The 17,013-nt window shown below is 37.2% G+C and overlaps 1 protein-coding gene across 2 annotated transcripts in view; it reads left to right on the top strand.

Annotated features, from left to right (window-relative positions):
* Positions 1–17,013, top strand: part of NCK2 (NCK adaptor protein 2) — an 84,466-nt gene that overhangs the window by 24,779 nt on the left and 42,674 nt on the right. For both annotated transcript variants that reach the window (XM_054627866.2, XM_054627865.2), the window contains exon 2: positions 7,053–7,124. The gene's annotated coding sequence lies outside the window, so the exon portion shown is untranslated. The remainder of the gene's footprint in view (positions 1–7,052; positions 7,125–17,013) is intronic.

The raw sequence follows: 17,013 nt of genomic DNA, 5'->3' as shown, positions 1-17,013 counted from the left end.
TGTGGCTGCTGGCACAGTCCATTTTCTGTTACATCTCACCCCAAAGCAAATCATCTCAAACTGTGTAACTCTGAGATCTATTTGCTTATTTTAAGTGTTAGTCATCCTAGCTATGAGTGGTAACCAGTTGTGTCTGCCTAGTGTTTCTCTGATACTGAGTTAATGTCACATTCTCTTGTGGTAGCTAATTCGTTGGAATATGTGGTTTTCAGTTCTCTAAAAGGCACCTGTGAATCTTTTTCCAGTGGAGGTGTTAATTTTCAGTAATCTATGTGTGCAATTACCAGATTATTCTGAAGAGTATATTAACATGCTGTTTGTGGTCATCTTCCACAGTCCTGAAATCCATAGGCATTGAGTTAAAAGCTCTGACTCTTGTAGAGAGGTTTGGAAGAACTGATATAGTTCAGTGGGTTGTATACATCTTTGCCTTTAAAGTGTTTTACATAAAGGTGCAGTAGGAAAAACAGATTTGTGAAGGAGCTGCTTGGGGCTGGTAAGTTGCTCATCCTCAAAAATTCTGAGCTGATTTTATATTTAATGGAAAAGACTGTTGTACAGTTTTTACAAAAAAAGTATTAAATTATTGATAAGAAAAACGCTGAAGCTCAAATGGAGTCAGTTATTAAACTGTTTATGTTTAAAGCACTAGTTTATGAAATTCTTACTAATGATAGATGCTAAGATGTTTCTAAAAATGGTATTTGTAATTTGAATAATAAAGCATCCTATTAAGAAAACCAAAAGAATTATTATGCTCAAACCATGGCTCAAGAAGCTCACTTAGTGAAGTATTACCTAGGGCTGAAGTCTAATCCTTTCCTTCCCCTAGAGACACTGTGAGACAAAGTTTAAGAACACCCTTGGTACATACAGTTCAGTTTCTGCTTATCTATGGTTATTGGCAGTTATAATTGGCAATGCAAGTCTTTCCACGTACATTTGTAAGGGTTCTTGAAGTGGTTAGAGCTGTCCTAAGCATGAATCAAGACTTTTGTTGCTTCTCCTATGTGGGCTTTGGGGGTATTTATCCATATCCTTACAGAGCCAGCTTGTAAACCCTTAAAAAAAGAAGATAAGAAAGGTTGCAAGCTCTGTTTTCTTACTGCAGATAAAGAAGAAGAAATAGGGGATTGATGTAAAATGGAGTTCGAATACTTCACTTTTTGCTGATAGTTCTTGAATAGGAATGCTAAAAAACCTGGAGTTATGATGGTGGCACAGCACCTTTGTTGTGAGCTTCCTTCAGCTTGCAGAGTAACTGGTCACAGCTTGCACTTATTTTGGTGCTTGATTTTTGGTCTGAACAATCAGATATGTGGGGTTTTTGTCCTGGGGGTTATTTGCTTTTGAGACTGCAATATTGCATGTCTTCTCAGAGTTCATAGCCTTCCTGTTGGGGAAGCTTTCTGGCCACCCATTCATGATTTTTTGACTGTGCTTTATGGTTTTTTTTTGTTGTTGTTGTTCTTATGCAGGGACTGCTACAGAAATTTGCAGCTCGGCATAATCAAATATGAATTAGATCATTATCAGCAGGTATCAAGATAGAAAATCCTGCTTAATCCAGGAATTTTAAAAATTGCATATTGCAATGAGTTTAGGTAGTAATTTTTATCAGTATTTAGGTTTTTTTAGTAGCTCAGACTTCTTGAGGAGAGCTAGAGAATGTAAAAAGCATGTGATTTCTCTTAAAATAATGGAAATTTGTACAATATATGTTGTAGAAATCTCAGCTGATGCATCCACTAACAGATGTATACCTCCTCATTCCTTTCCAGTTTAAAAAGATGCTAGTCATGCAAGTGATAAATAGGAAGCTTGCAATGGCAGCTAGGTTTTGAAAGACAGTATTTATTTTAAATACTGATTTTATTTAAACTACCAACCACTTGTGTGTCATGAGTATATCAGGTGGTTGTGCAAATATATGTAAAATATATTCTTGTTTTTTGGAAATATATGTGTACTCCAGAGAATATGCATTTTACTAAAGGAGTTAACTACAAGTCAGCATAGATTCTTTAATTGTGTGTGATTAAAATGTGAGCCATGCATGTTTTCTCTAGCTGCATTTCTCTTCCTATTCCTCCCCAAGTATATGTTTATTTAAAGAAGAAAGAGTTGTTTGAAGGACCAATGATACGTGTCTAAGTGCTTTCTCTTCGATACAAACAGCATGGCCAGAGGTGCACAGCAGCTCTTCCATCCAGACAGGAGCACAGAGAAGATGCACAACCTCCTGCCTGTGTGCTATTCAATAGAGACATGAATTTCTTAGGGTAACCTGTGCAACCTCTGGCCATGGCTCCAAACCTGGACTGCTTAAAAAAGGCCATTTAAACACAGAAATTTGTCTTAGCTTCAAGGGCTAGTCCCATTTTTATAGCCGGCATACAAGCTCAAATATTTCCCAGTGTTTTAAGTATCTCACAGTCTTTTCTGCAAGCAAGGCAGTGAACCTATTCTTGTGCCTCATTTCACTTGCTTCCTCACTGTTAGGGAACCACAATCTTAAGAGAAGAAAAGCTTAGTTGTATAGACTATATAGTATGAAAGGATTTTAACTCTTTTGTTGGTTTTTTTTTAATGTTCTACACATTGTAATGCAATGTTTTAATTTGCTGCCTTTTTGAAACCTGAAATATGATGTAAATTCACTTTTCCTTTTCCTTTTCTCCCTGTGTTTCATACTGACTCTGAAAGTGTATTACTATTTTAACCTAACCATTTTCTTACCTGTAGAAGAAGGTAATATTAAGTGAGTTTTGAGACAATGTATATGACTAGGAGGTTTAAAATACGAAGCATATACTAGAGTATTAAAAAACTTGTTGGGTTTCTTTTCCCTTTAAGCAAATTCAGGCATTGAGCTTTTGAGTGCTTAGGCTGATCTGTCTGCTGCTCCATGGAACTGGATTGTGCTTGCCCAATTGTCTGCATAGTTACAATATTTTGAACATAGCCTATTTTAATGTAACTTCTTTTGAAATATCTGCCTAATGGAGAAGTCTTAATGGAATACTTTAATAGCCCAGAGTGGTTACCTGCAATTGCTCCAGTGTATTTCAGTCAATTACAAAGGAAGGCAATATTTAATGTTGGAGTGAAGCTAGATGGTGTAATGAACTGGCAGATTGCCAACTTGATCTTCTCCACAGGAGAATTTGTATTAATGTGATGCTTTTCATTTGTTCTCCAGAAGGTCACCAGTAATATGTCAATTGGAGTTAAAATTCCCACTCTGTGCAGTACAGGTTTATGGTCAGATCATTCTTGTGTATTAGCCTATTAAGTATCAAAGAGATTATTTTAGCTATTTCATGTCAGAATTTAAATAGGAGGTGGTTGGGTATTGGGAAGAGAGCCTAAGAGAATTGTCATGGAAATTGTTGCTGTAAGGCTGAATCTGGATTTTAGCCATGGAGATAAAGAAAATGGGGCACATTAGAGCTATTAGTGAAAGAAGAGGTGGTTAATAACTGTGGATGCTTCTTATAATGTAATCATTATAAGGCCACTAATTTATTCTGTGAAGTAGTAACCTTTATAATAATGTTCCTATATTAGATGTTATTGATATTTACCTTCTGGTAGTCGTTTGCAAGCATCAAGTTCAAAATTTTATTTCTGACTATTGACAGAGGCTTTTTACTGTGAAACTTTTATAGTCCTTGTGTTTGGAAGAACTTGATTTAGAAAGCAAATGAGTGACTAAAGTTACTGTTGAAGACTAGATAAATTTGCCTTTTTGCTTTGTGTGTTTGTAATCCCATGTTCATCCAATTCCTATACTCTGCCATTCCTATTCCTTGCCATAGTCTTCTGTTCTTCTGCTCTGGGCCTCAAGGGAAGTGTAGAGTATAGGGAGACTCATGAGTGCTAAGGAGCTGTGGCATTTCACATGTGGCTGGGCTGACATTACTCCATTTGCTTTGCTGACTTCCAAAAAAAGTTGTTGATTTCCTGAGTTTCCAATGTTGCACCAGTTTGTCTTTTAGGTGACCTAAGTCCTGTGTGCTGCAAGGCTTTTGAAGGTGATCCAAAATAATTTTGTACTCCCAAAATTTTACAATTCGTTCCCCAGAATGTCTGTGCTATCAAATATTTCTTTCTAGTCCTGGCTGTAGGACATAGCAGGAGAACCAGAAACTCCATGTGTGGTGCAAACTCTGCCAGGGGCAGGTAGTCCCAAACCCTAACTGCTGTTATAATTTTTTGACCCTTGAGAAGAAAGGTCCTGAACTTCTGTAACTGAGGATTGTTTCAAGGAACACGTTCTAAAGGAACATTTTAAATATAATTGAAATATTTGAGGTCTGGGTTTCCACCCTGAGTTTGTGTCACTTGGCAAATCACAGCATTTTGGGCAAAGCTTTGGACTGTGGGGGTGTGTGATGGAAATTGACTTCTCCTCTGGGAAGTGACTGTTAGTGTGAGTCGTAGCAGAAAACTTCCTCTGGCTCTTCCAAAGCCAAATGAAGATTTTTATCATGAGAAAAATAGAAAATGGGGTCACAATGCAACAGGATTGAACCCAAGGAGGACAGAGACCAGTCTGCATTTTGAGCTTGTGTGTCTGTTAGGTTAACAGAGATTTATTTCAATCTGAGCGTTGTTAGGAGTGCTGGTTTTTTGTGCATCTTCTTCCTTTGACTATTTGCATTATCAACATTAACATTCCAAACTACTTTCAATGTGTTTTAATTGAGCTGCCAAAATCATTCTCACTCTACAGAAGGAAGTTAGCATTGTTATGTTGAGATAAACATGACTCATTCTTTTCTTACGTGTTCAGATGAAATTTGGACTCTTTTTTTTCCCCCCAACTGTACTTCTCTATCTGACTAATAAATACAGGGCTTGTTTTTCAGGTATTGATGATGAATAGTGCTGTTTTCCATCTCACTTTCAAACATATGTTCTATTTACAAGTGTGCATTTGTGAAGGTGGAAGCAATAATTAATGGAGGCATTGTGTTTTTCTTTAAGGAAAACAAAAATGCCCTAGCAAACTCAGAGGTTTGGTACAGCACTTCAGTGATAGATTGTAATGAGCAGTAGATGATTTGTGAGGTAGGACAAGGAAAGATAGATAGTACTATTTAGAAGATCTTGTACCAAAAAAATGAGGAGATTTTTATTTTCTCTTTTTTACCTCTTAATATTAAAAATATCCTTGTATTATTGACAGGAGAAAAACATGTACTACAAAACATTCAGCCAGCAGGAAAGTTTATCTGCTCTGCCTTGGGGTTTTAATGTTGCTTCATTTATTAAAGCCTCTCTCCCATTAACTTGATATCTGTTCTGCAATTTCAATAGAGCAGTTTTCAGTGGGAACACAGTTAAGATCTCTAATTGGTTAGAAAAATTGATACAGCAAAGTGTTGTTGCCTGTGGTCTGAGTCTGCAGAGCACTGAAAACCCAGGTGGGACAACAGCTATTCCAGCCACCACCTGGAAGAGGAGAAGGGATTGGTCACCCTTGAGTCTGCTTTCTGCTCTCACAGGAAAATCTTCATTCAGGTGGTGAATTGGATCAGGAGGCTCTTCTTTTGGAATAACATTTTCTCATCATTTGCTATCCTCCGTTATTAATTTATTTTTTTTTAATCTTGTGTGCTTTTCAGGAGGGCTGGCAACAGTTTGTCTTCCCTTACACTTGCTGGGGACCAAGGGGTGACCTTCCAGGAGCTGGGGGTCAGGGAGTCTCATGTGCTTTACCCCCTAACAATATGTTTAGGTTTAAATGTTTGTCAAACTGTGACTTTAGTAGTTCTCTTACTCCATCTATTAATGAATGGGAGAGTAAATCTCACTTTGAAACATTTGGGTAAGGTATTTATAATACCTTTGTCAATACTTCTTGTTCTCCCCTCCCTTCATTGTTGTGCATGGGATCACTGGGTGACTTGCTCCTTTGAAGTTAATTTCTTCATAGGAGGCTTTTATAGAGTCACAACTGCTTGGAATCTGTTCAGAAAAGACTTTGAAGGGAAACATTTGTGCAGGAGTGGTCTGGGGTTGTGTAGGGGTTTTAACACACCATCCTTATGAGATAGAGGCTACAGCACAAGAAGTTGTTGAGAATTTTTTTCTTCTTTTTGAATTGGATCTTAAGGGGTTGACACAGCCTGAATTTGTCAGACATCCTGTGGAGTTAGAAGGGTCATTAAAAACAGAAACAAGTGTTTAAATACTTTGACCTCTCTTCTGAACAGTTACTTTTGTGGCTAGAAATACTTAACAGAACAGTGGAGGCCAGAAGGGACCTCTGGACGAGCCATGCACGTTCTGTCAAGGCTGAGGCTGCACCTTGGGGCCATATTCAGTAGAATTTGAGACTCTCCCAGGAAGAAGGCCCATCACTTCACAGGGTATATGTGGCTGTGCTTGGCCACCCTTTTGCCTTACATCCAGCCAGAATTTCCCTGAATGTGGTTCTGTGACCCTTTGACAAGCTTCACCACTGCTTTTGGAGCTCTCTCGTTGGGTCACCATCTCTTGTGCCAGAAGGCTTCAAGCCACATGTGGTGGTAGTAATCCAACTGAATGACACATCTCTGTATGTGTGAGGACCTTCTGGATGAAAATACTTCACTGCCCCACAAAACTCCTGGCTATGCTTTTGTTGCTGTACCTCTTTTCCACATGTAGAGACATTTTCTTTTTCTTAGAAAGTACAGTCAAGGTAAACTGACTAATACAAAAGTGAAGGAAACAGTAAATAATGGTGCTTTGTAAAATATAGTCTTTCTAAATCTAGGCTGAATTTTAAATTCCATTTCTTGATTTATTTTTCTCTGTATTATGAAGGCTTAACTTGTACATAGTTTGGATTGTTTGGGGTTAAAATCGGCTTGTATTCATTGAGAGAAGTTAAATATGAAGATGGGGTCCGTTTATGCTAAACAGGTGGATCAATTTCAAGCCATTCTGCCTGCTCTTCAGCATCTCATAGGAGGTTTTGACAGCCTGAAAGCTAAATTACCTACTTGGAAATGTTCTAAGTTTAGTGCTAGAACTAAAATATATGTTTGTTGTTTCAGGCGGTGGTGTATAGAATTTTGTTGGAGAGTCCTGCCTTTCACTGCCTGGATCCTTTTAACAGTGTGTCAAAGGTGAGTGGTTCAAGTTTGGTGGTTATTTTCATAACTTAAGATAACAAGTGAACTGGATGCATTGCTTGGTTTTGGCTTTTATGTAATAACAGTGTAGTTGTGATATTTTTTAATTTTTAAACTGCTGGATGAATTATTAAATAGCCTGTCTTTTTCTGTCTATGATCTGGGGCAGATTGGTTCTAGTTCTTACATTCAGAAAAAAAAATCCAAGAAAAAGTGATAGGTTCAGACTATTAATTGAGAACTCAATATTGCTTCCACTGTTTTATTTTTATGACTGCTGTCTCCTGCTACCTGCTGTTTTGACTTGGGATGTTTTCCCCTGAAGGTGCTGCCTGAAAGCCCAACATGATGGTCTGGGAAGTATGGAGGAGAAGTATCCATAAACCATGGCAGGGCAGGCTTCGTGTTATTCTTTTGTTGAATTCTAAAAACTAAGTAATAGCTTTGAAAGTGTTGGAAGTATTGGGTGTAAAGAAGGTTTTTGTGTTTTCTGTGAGAGCAGAAGAGAATTGCATCTAGTGTATAGAGAGCATCTTGACTCTGAAGACCTGAAATAATCTAATGAAGCTGATGTTGCTGTAGAACATCTTTTTGTGGTAGAATTTGGCTAGCTTTTTTCTTTTAATTTGTGCACCCTATTGTCAGTTTCTAGTAGCTGTAGTTGGTCTCTGTGGCTTAGTAGGAATTTATTAACATTACTGCTATACCAAAAAATAGAAGCAAAATGGCAGAACACTGAATAAGCATTTGGCATTGTAGTAGCGCAGCATGGAATCTTGGCTTTATTCAGTAGTTTACCATGTGGATTTCTTACTTCTTACTCAAATTCTCGGTTTAAAAAAATGTTGCCTTCTTCAGAGGGAAGTTATGAAGTCCAGTTATTGACATTTTGGAACCTTCAAATGGAAAGCAATAAATTTAGTTGTTGTGTGCCTTGATATTTGCTGTGAGTTCTATTAAATACTTAATTTATTGTTATGAGACGTTGAATTTAGATTTATTTATTCAATAAAATGAAGGTGAACCACTTAGAATTAAAAATGCAATCCAGTCTTAACTATAATGTCTCCGTATACTTTTGCAAATGATTGATTTTCCTTTAAACTGAAAAGGAAATTCTGAAGTAATACTGAGATAGTGGGCTTTTGTACTATATTTTCAAATTATTTGACATATGTCTATAAATGTACTGGAAAAAATTTGTAACCCTGGCCTTTCTAACAAATCAGTGTAACCTTGAACACTTAGGTGTTTAAAGACTGATAGTGAGAACCTTTTGAATTAGTTTTAATAATTTTTCTATGATGTATAAGTAGCAAAGTCAAAATATTCTTGAAAGAACTGTAAATGTGAAAACAAAATAAATACACAATCCTAAAGCAAATGATAATCAAGCTTTTGACTTATTCATTGTAAAACTATTTTTGTGCAATAATTTCTTTTCAAAATTAAGCCAATATGTTATTGGCTATGGACTAAATTATGTATTTATTTCAAATGTGTAATATAAGCCACAGAGTTTTATCTTTGGAATCTCTTACTTGTCCTTTTCTATTATAGTTTTAAGTTAAATATTCAGTGAAAACAATTTAAAAAATAGTTCACTGCTCACTTAAAGGAAATAGGTGTCTGAAGTCCTGTACTTAGTCATCTTTATTTCTTGAGCTAGTTGCTGTGATATAGAGCATGTTGAGCAATTTTTCTTTTACTCTTTAGTCCAGTAAATGTGAAGGGTAACTAAACATGCCCAAAGTGGAGCTCTTTATATCAAGTGAAGGTTTTATGTATTTTGTCAAGAGGCAGTAAATAGATAACAGCTCACTGAAAGGAGTTGAGGAAGAACTACCTGGACATGTCGTTTGGTGGGGTGTGCAAGGAGTGTCTCTCCTTTTGTATCTTTTTTTTTCTCCTTTTCTATTGAAGAATGAGTACCCAGGATATTCACTGTGTATGATTGGACCACACTCAATTTCAGTAACAAAATTAAATCTAACCATATTAATATTTTGTGCCTTTTTCCATTATTTGTGTGCTTGTTTCTGCTGGACTTTATTCAGCTTGGTAAATATGTGAATCTGCAAAACCTGGAGCATTCTAATGTAGTTCCCAAAGGGAAATGAAGGTGTAGGTCTAAGTTCAGTAAAGCCTACTTTTGTAATGCTTTGTTGAACCAGGATATAGTAAACCTTTTGCCCTTTGAAAAGGAAATGAAATTGGCAACAAAGTAAATTTTCAGAAATTACACTCCAAGTGCTTAAACTTCACCAAACTGCAGGCAATCATGTATCCTTAGAGGATTTTGTTGTGGTTATCAAGGTCTGCCAGGTATCAAGGCTTTTATGTAGCTGGGCAAGCTGGCTTTTTTCAGTTGTTTGCTTTCCTCTCCCTCTCCTCTAATATCATATTTTATGTAGTGGTATTCTGTACTTTTGAACTTGTCCCTGATTCACTTGCAGTAATATAATCAAAACCAAGATCTTATATTGCATTTTCACAACAAAATATTTTGAAAAGTGATTTCAGTATTGATATGTGCATTGAGCATTTTGTATCTTAGATCAAAATCTTTTCAGAAATGTTCTGTGATTTTTTGACACTTGATACACTCATATGGAATGATTGGTTCTTTAGAGTTACCTCTGTATATGAGAGGGAGATTGTTAGATGAGATCAGAATCAAACTGGTACGAGCAAAGTTATCGATGTCTTCATACTCAGCAGATTTGTCAAAGGCTGCAGTACCACAATATAGAATAGAAATCCTTGTCTGTAAAGATTCTCAGAGCAGCCATGATAGAGATGAGCTCCTCACATTTTGAGTCTGGGGACCTGCACACAGCTTCTGACCGATTGAGCCTCCTCCTCTGTTTGAGAGGAAAAAGCACCACAGGCATTTCAACTTGTTGGAACTGTTTGTGATACTGTATCAGAATATTTCTTGGTATTTTTCTGTGATTCAGCATGTTTGTAGTTGTTGATTTTGGATATTTTTTAACCCAAGGAAAATGATACCTATTCTCAGTGTTTCATATGAATTACTTGTGGGAAACTTTGATTCTGACAGTTACGAAGAGAATGAAAGGTATGTGCTGAGTGGATGTCTGGATTCCTTTCTCTTAAAAAAATATTCCTGTAATTATGCCAATTCTCCCAGGTGCCCAAAGTGATTGTAAGACTTCGAATGCAACTTCAGTGTTACTTAAATATATTTACAGACATTTAGTACAATAAATGAATTTATACAATACTGCCTGTTACATTATGCGAGTGGCATAATACTTTCTAACCTATAATTGAGGATGGTAGGTAAGAACACTTTCAGCCCACTCTTACACTTCCATTACCACAGGTATGCACTTTAAATTAATTGATCTTCCCAAAATTACATTATTTTAGTATTTCTTTTTTTAGATTTTTCTTTCCTACATTTTTTGTTTCTTTGTAGTAATTGTAGCTCTTTACTGGAACTATGGGCATGTTTTAATTTAGTAATAATATGAAAGTTAAGAATCAGTTGTCTACATTTTTCCAGTTCTGATAGTTTCAGGTGCAACTCATGTTTGTAGGTATCAGCAGTACCTGTTACAGCCCACAAATGTCCTTTGCAGTGTGCTTTAACTGCACTCCATATGGATTCCTCATCAGAGAACACTGTTCAGCTTTCAATGCAGCAAATTAATTTCAGTAAAAATATAACAATGACCACATTTCTTTCATGATGGAAGTAGTTTTGGCATATGATAGCTAATGTGGACTTTGTCTGTCTTGTCATCCAGCTTGTCAGTTTTTCAAATGGTTTGGTGTGTCATCTGGATGTTGAAGTTGGTGAATTTCACAGACGGGAGGAATATTTAAAAGTTAGTGTGGTATATTTCTTGTGGAATTCTGTTTCTAATAATTTGGCTAATTAATCTTGGATTACAATTACTGTAGTAACAAAGCTTCAATTGTACTAAGCAGAGAGAACTGAGAAAATGAGCTTGTCCTGTTGTTTATTTTTTAAGCCAGTAGCAATGCAAAGCATGGAATACCATGCATACAGATGCAAACCTTTTACACCTCCTTTTTCCTTTCCCTGATTTTAAGTTTGAGAGCCTTACTTGAGACATCACAGGCTCCTTGCTGTCTTGTGGACTGCAGCCCCACTTTCCTTTGTGCTGTCTTTTTACACCCTTTTGTTTCAGGGATCGCCTGCAGCTCTCATCCCTCCGTATTCTGGAGGCTGTTGCTTGTGTCAGCTGCTTAGTTGTTCCAGGCAGTAGAGCCTTGGTGTTAGCCTATTTTCTACCTGCTCCATCCTCTCTTTTATCCCCCCACCCTTCTTTTAAATGATCCTTCTCCTGATTTTTGATTCAGCAGCTTTATGCGTAATCCTTCCAGGTACTGTTGTTGCCACTCAGACTGTTTTTTTTCTTACTGGTTTGGGTCCTTGAAATTGTGTAGCACACCTTTTCCTTGTGACTGCTTGTTCCACTTCTTCCTATTAATATTTAAAATTTACCAGTAGCCTGATTTTTTTTTTTTTTTACTGTTCAATACCATCAGACATGTTCATATATATGAGCTAGAAATCTGCCTTATGCAAGCAGCTACAGTAGGTGATGTCAGAGAGATTATTTCCCTGAAGCAGCAGTGTGTTGGGGGATCCAAATTTTCCCAAGAGGGTGATTTTGAATTCTCTGTCTTGCACCAAAATCCATAGCTCTTAGCACATTCCCTGATAAGCTCAGTTGTCTCATACCATTAGTTCTCAGGTTATCACATACCAGCCCCAAAAATGCTGTTGAATGAGGGTTAGATTTCTCTTTATATTTGATCTCTGAATTTGTTTTTCAAGATTAAACAGTCAGAGTATTACTTTTCCTTGCTTAGTTCTCCCTGAAGATTACTGCATGGTATTTTCTGCCAGCCTTAGATTTGCATGGGATCTGGAAAGGTCTGTTCCATTATTGCTGGGTAGAGGGCTGGTTTATGATGGTGAAGATTGGGATGCATGGTGACGTGAAACATTTATCTCAAAATGAAAGGGTGTTGACATCCATGAGTTTACTTGAATGTTTGGGCTAGAACTATAAAACTTGTGTGTGTATTTATGTTTATAAAATTGATTTTGAAACTACCTCATAAGCAAGACTTTGACAATTGTGCAACATAGAATTTGAATTTATTGTCAAAGGGATGATGGAAGCTGGCATTCTCAGCTGCTGGCTTGCACTTCAGGCACTCTTTGGATGCATGGTTGCTGTAACATACTTTCTGCAGTGAATTACTGAAACTTCAGGAAGTTGTGAGCTGTAAATCTTCTTCCATGTGACTGCTCACACATTGTTATGTGGCCAAAATGGACATGTCCCATTTGTGTGCTGGGCTTATGTCCATTGTGTGAAGAGCAACTGCTGTTTTGTATTCTTCAGGAAAAAAAGTGATGGCAGTGAGATCTTAAGCCTGCTGGTTGTTGTGACCTGCTTCCTGCCTGTGGTTTAGGAGAAGGGGAGAAAAAGGACAGCACAAAGTAGGTCACTGGTCAGCTAAAGATTCTGGCCTGTAGGTGGGTGGCTGGGCATTTTGAAATTTCCACATCCTGAGTCAGTACCCTAACTAATCCTGAAAATTTCTAGAAAATAAGAGAAACAAAACTGAGGGCAATATTTGATGAAATTACATAGTCCTGCTTAGCTTTACAGACTATAGTTTGGTTTCAAGGTGGAATTTTTTGAACTCAAATAACAATACAGACCAAGACCTGTTCCTCAGAGTTTATTTTGCAAGAAGCTAAAGAACAAATAAAGTAAAAACGCTTGGTATTACTCACTTTAAACAGTCAGGGATTCTATGGTAGAGGAAAGGAAAAGGGATGCCTCTTCCAGAAGTTCTTCCTGGGGTCCAGAGAAGGAAGGGATGAGTATATCTTCCTACTTGTTCCTATTATTTTTTTTCTCTATTTTCTCTACATTTGATTTTATTCTCTTGTTACCTTGAGGTGATTTGTGAATTTTTACATGCTGGCTCCTATTTTTGTTTAGTCACAGGATTGTGACCTGCTGCTCCGTTAATACACTGTGCTACAGCTTCCAGTATTTGTGTGTCGGTTTTTGTCAGAACGCCTTTCCTTGAGGCTTGATCCAGATTTGGTAACAATGTTGTCTTGTTTGAATAAGGTCTGAGTTAGATAATGAAGAAATTGCCTACTTCTGTTGTGCCGTTACTTTTAACAGGGTTGTGGTCTGTCACTTTTGGATATTGACTTCACGTAATGCTTAGCACTTGACAACATCTTGTAGTACTGTAGTATTTTGTATGGCTTCCAGCTGAACAGGTGTTTGAGAGCAATGGCATAGTCATTTTTATTGAAAATCAGTAGCAGTATAAATTTTTTAATTTGTACTAATCTAGAAGGAACAAGAACTCTGTGGTTAAAGGTCCACATTTCAGACCTGTGGTTTTGAACCTGTCTTTTCCTTTATTTAATCTTTGTTCTTGTACAGATGTTAATCCTCACAATCTATGTCCATGTTTGGAAATCATTTGGCTGCTATTATTTCCTTTTCATTTTTGTTGATGCATTTTATTGTTATCTGGCGGGAATAGGGAAGAAAATATGTCTGTGAGCCTGTGAGGGTAGAATGTCTCATCAGTGCAAGAGTACATAACATTTCTGGATGAAAGGGAATGTCATGTAGCAGCCAAAACCAAATGTTTAATTTTGAACCAAGTTATTCCAGGGAGGTTTTATTCAGGAAAAGCAAGCTTTGGAGAAATTTGACAGAAGAAAAAAATAATAGGAGGAGATTTAAAGGCATTTGGAAGTACTCCATTTTGTTCAAGCACCGAAGGTGAGAGTAGGAATGAAGGAGGATGACAGTCCGGCATCACACGGCAGTGTTGGTCTCTCTTGAATGTATATTTTGCTCTTAGAAATGTAGACTTTTCTAATTGATTATTTTTGCTTTTGGGTAACTGTTTCTGTGGAAAAAGTCAGATATTCCTCCAGTGAAAATTTACTTTCAAAAGCTTATCCTTTTGAGCAGCAGATCTGGTGCAGTGGAAAATTGTGTTGGGCTAATAGCAGTGGAACAAGTTTTGAGATTGTCTGTGTAAGCCGTCTTAGAGCAGCTGGCACCTGAACTGCAACATAAGAGCTCAGAATAAGGAGCATCTTCCTAACGTACTTACAGAAGCATGTGTTCTCTGGAGCACTCCTGGGGTTTTAGAAGAAGGGTTTTAGAAAATCCCCTTTCATCCTCTTCCCTCTTCTCTGAAAGGTGTTTCTCTCTTGGCTTTGTGTCCCTCTCCATCAGCTGAGGAATTAGCAAAAGGTAGCTGCTGTAATTGTGTAGCAGAGCACTCATAAGTACAATTTTTTGGAAGAGGTCCTCATTTAAACTGGAGGAAGATATTCAAGAAATAATTGGATTGAAAGAAATGAATGCTACCAACAATCCAGACCAAAAATGTCGTCTTGGTTTTAAATTTACAGCATTCTTTCAAAGTTATAGGACAAGGCATTTTGAACCTGTTTGTTTAAGCAAGTTTGAGGGATAGTGTTTTCTCTGCATTTGTGCTTTGGTAGCAGTGAGAGATTCCTTGTATTGACTCTGAAGTGCTGTTAGATGGAAGAATAAGTAATTTTAAGGGGAGACTGGGATTGCCATTTCTTGCCTAGGCTCACATTTCTTGGTTAGCACAGCAGTCAGCATGACTGACAAAAGACTCGTGAAGCTGCAGCATTCACTCGCATCTCATAAAAGATCCAAGACTGTTTCTTTATTTAAATTGTGCTTTCACTGGGTGCATGTCCTATCAGGAAATTAACAGCATAGATTCCTGAGTAACTATCTCGTGTTCCAGTAGTTTTCAGGAAGATGTACAGATTTATACAGGAATAAATTTAATAGTGTTAGCTGTCTCTTAATGAAATCTAATACTGCATCTTTCAAGCTGCCTCTTTGGTTACATCCATAAGCACAGAATCAAGAATGATATCTTACGTCCAGTGATTATTTTTACCTGTACTATTCAAAGACCTTGCTTCTAGAAAGTAGATTTCTGCCTGAGAAACTCTCCTAGATATGAGAAATAAGTGTTCATTAACCACAATTCAGCTTTGGAACTTTGCCTTGAGATTTAAGTTAGGGAGTATCCTTTTTTCCCCCCACTTCTACCTGCACCCTTTCATATTGGGTAAAAATTTTGGTCCAGGTGACCTGTAAAGAAAATCCAGGAATCTAAGAATTTATTCAGCATTCAAAATGACAGTAAACTGGAAAGTTTACAGGAGCAGAGTCTCCGGTTGCCAAGGTTTACAGGACCTTTAAATTAATTAGTACTCTGTGGACTAGAAAGTTTAAAATTGTTATAACAAAATAGTTTTCTCATTTTCCTACTGTTATGAGATAGATTGATGGGGCAATTTTTGGAAAAGCAAATGATAAATTGCTTAAGACTATAGAGTGAATGTTGTCTAGGAATGGCCAATATATTCTTTTTTTTTTTCCCTTAAAAACTTTGGAAATAAATGGGTTTTTGAACTGAACAAACATCTCTTCCTCTTTCTAGTTAAAAAGTGAATATATGATTTTTTCCATTGGGGAACAGAAGGTCAGCAGTTCAGTTTTATTTTCAGCATTTTATAGACAGTTTAAAGTGAAATCCCTTGAAAAGTAGGTAGCGGTGTTTCAAGGGATTAGCAGTAAAACATAGCAATCCACAGTGATTCTGAGCTTTGTCCTTCTGTGTGAGATCAAGGTTAAACTTCTTATGTCTGAGGACTGTTCTTTGTTTATACAATACAGAAATGTTCTAATACTTCCAGTGAAGTGTAACTCCTGCAGACCATTGAATGTTTGAGCTATGGGAAAAGAAGCAGCAGTGGAAGCAAATCTTTCAAACAGTTTATTATTTGGAATCTTGAAAGAAATTCAAGGATGTCTCCTTTATAAAATCTCATCGTGTTCACCATGTCCTGCGTGGCTGGCTGGTTTAATTTTGAGAAGGAAGGTTTACTGATAGTAAGGATGAAAGTCTGTGAACAGGAGTATACATAATTTCTTCTTTCACAGAGCATGGATCACCAGTCTGTCATATAGCTAAGTTTACCTAAATGTCCTCTCAGTAGAGTGTCTGGACTTATTTTCTGACCTTGTGTGCTTGGCTCCCTCCTACTCTGTTTTTGTAAAGAGCTGTGGAGAGCTTGTTAGGTGTGAAATGGTTTGTAATTTTGTCTTATATAGACACCTAACGTATGTTTTATTCCTCCTGGACTTTCCCTTCTCTTTTATCTTGTTTGTTTTTGGTTTCACGTGTTTCTGAATAGAGAGGTGAACTTAAATGCTGTCTGCTGGGAGAAGTGAAGAGAGAGCCATCCAGAGCAACAGCAACAAACACTAAGCTTATCTGTGTCTCTGACTTTGTAGAAACACTGAAACACCCATAAACCCAATGCAGAGATATGGTCATTAATCATTGCTGCTGATTTAGAGGTGAGATGAGGTCTCCTTTCCAAAAGTTTTCTTTGGGGCCAAAGAGTTTATTAACTGCATCATTTTTTCTGGAACTGCTTTTAAAAGAATTCAGGAAAAGGTGAGCCAATGCTCTTTTCTGGCCCTCTTGCTTTATCTAAATGTGATGGTAGTTTGAGATTCTGTTGTGTTTACTCTGCAGCCAAGAAAAATGGGCCAAAAAAGCTGCCATCTTTCTGTTTGTCATATGTTGTTTTTAGTCAAAAGGTCTGAAGATGTACTCTCTGCACAGTCTAGGTATTCCCACTGCTGTCTAGAATGTACCATTGCTCTTGGTTGCCTTCAAAATAAAGCAGGAAGACTTTTTGCACTAATAGTGGAAAAACTCACCACAGGCTGGGTCATTCACAGTCACTGCATTTGCA

This window comes from Agelaius phoeniceus, chromosome 2 (assembly GCF_051311805.1).
Source record: "Agelaius phoeniceus isolate bAgePho1 chromosome 2, bAgePho1.hap1, whole genome shotgun sequence".
In the NCBI taxonomy this organism is placed as follows: domain Eukaryota; kingdom Metazoa; phylum Chordata; class Aves; order Passeriformes; family Icteridae; genus Agelaius; species Agelaius phoeniceus.
The sequence above is the reverse complement of the archived record's forward strand: the minus strand, read 5'-3'. Positions and strand labels throughout refer to the sequence as shown.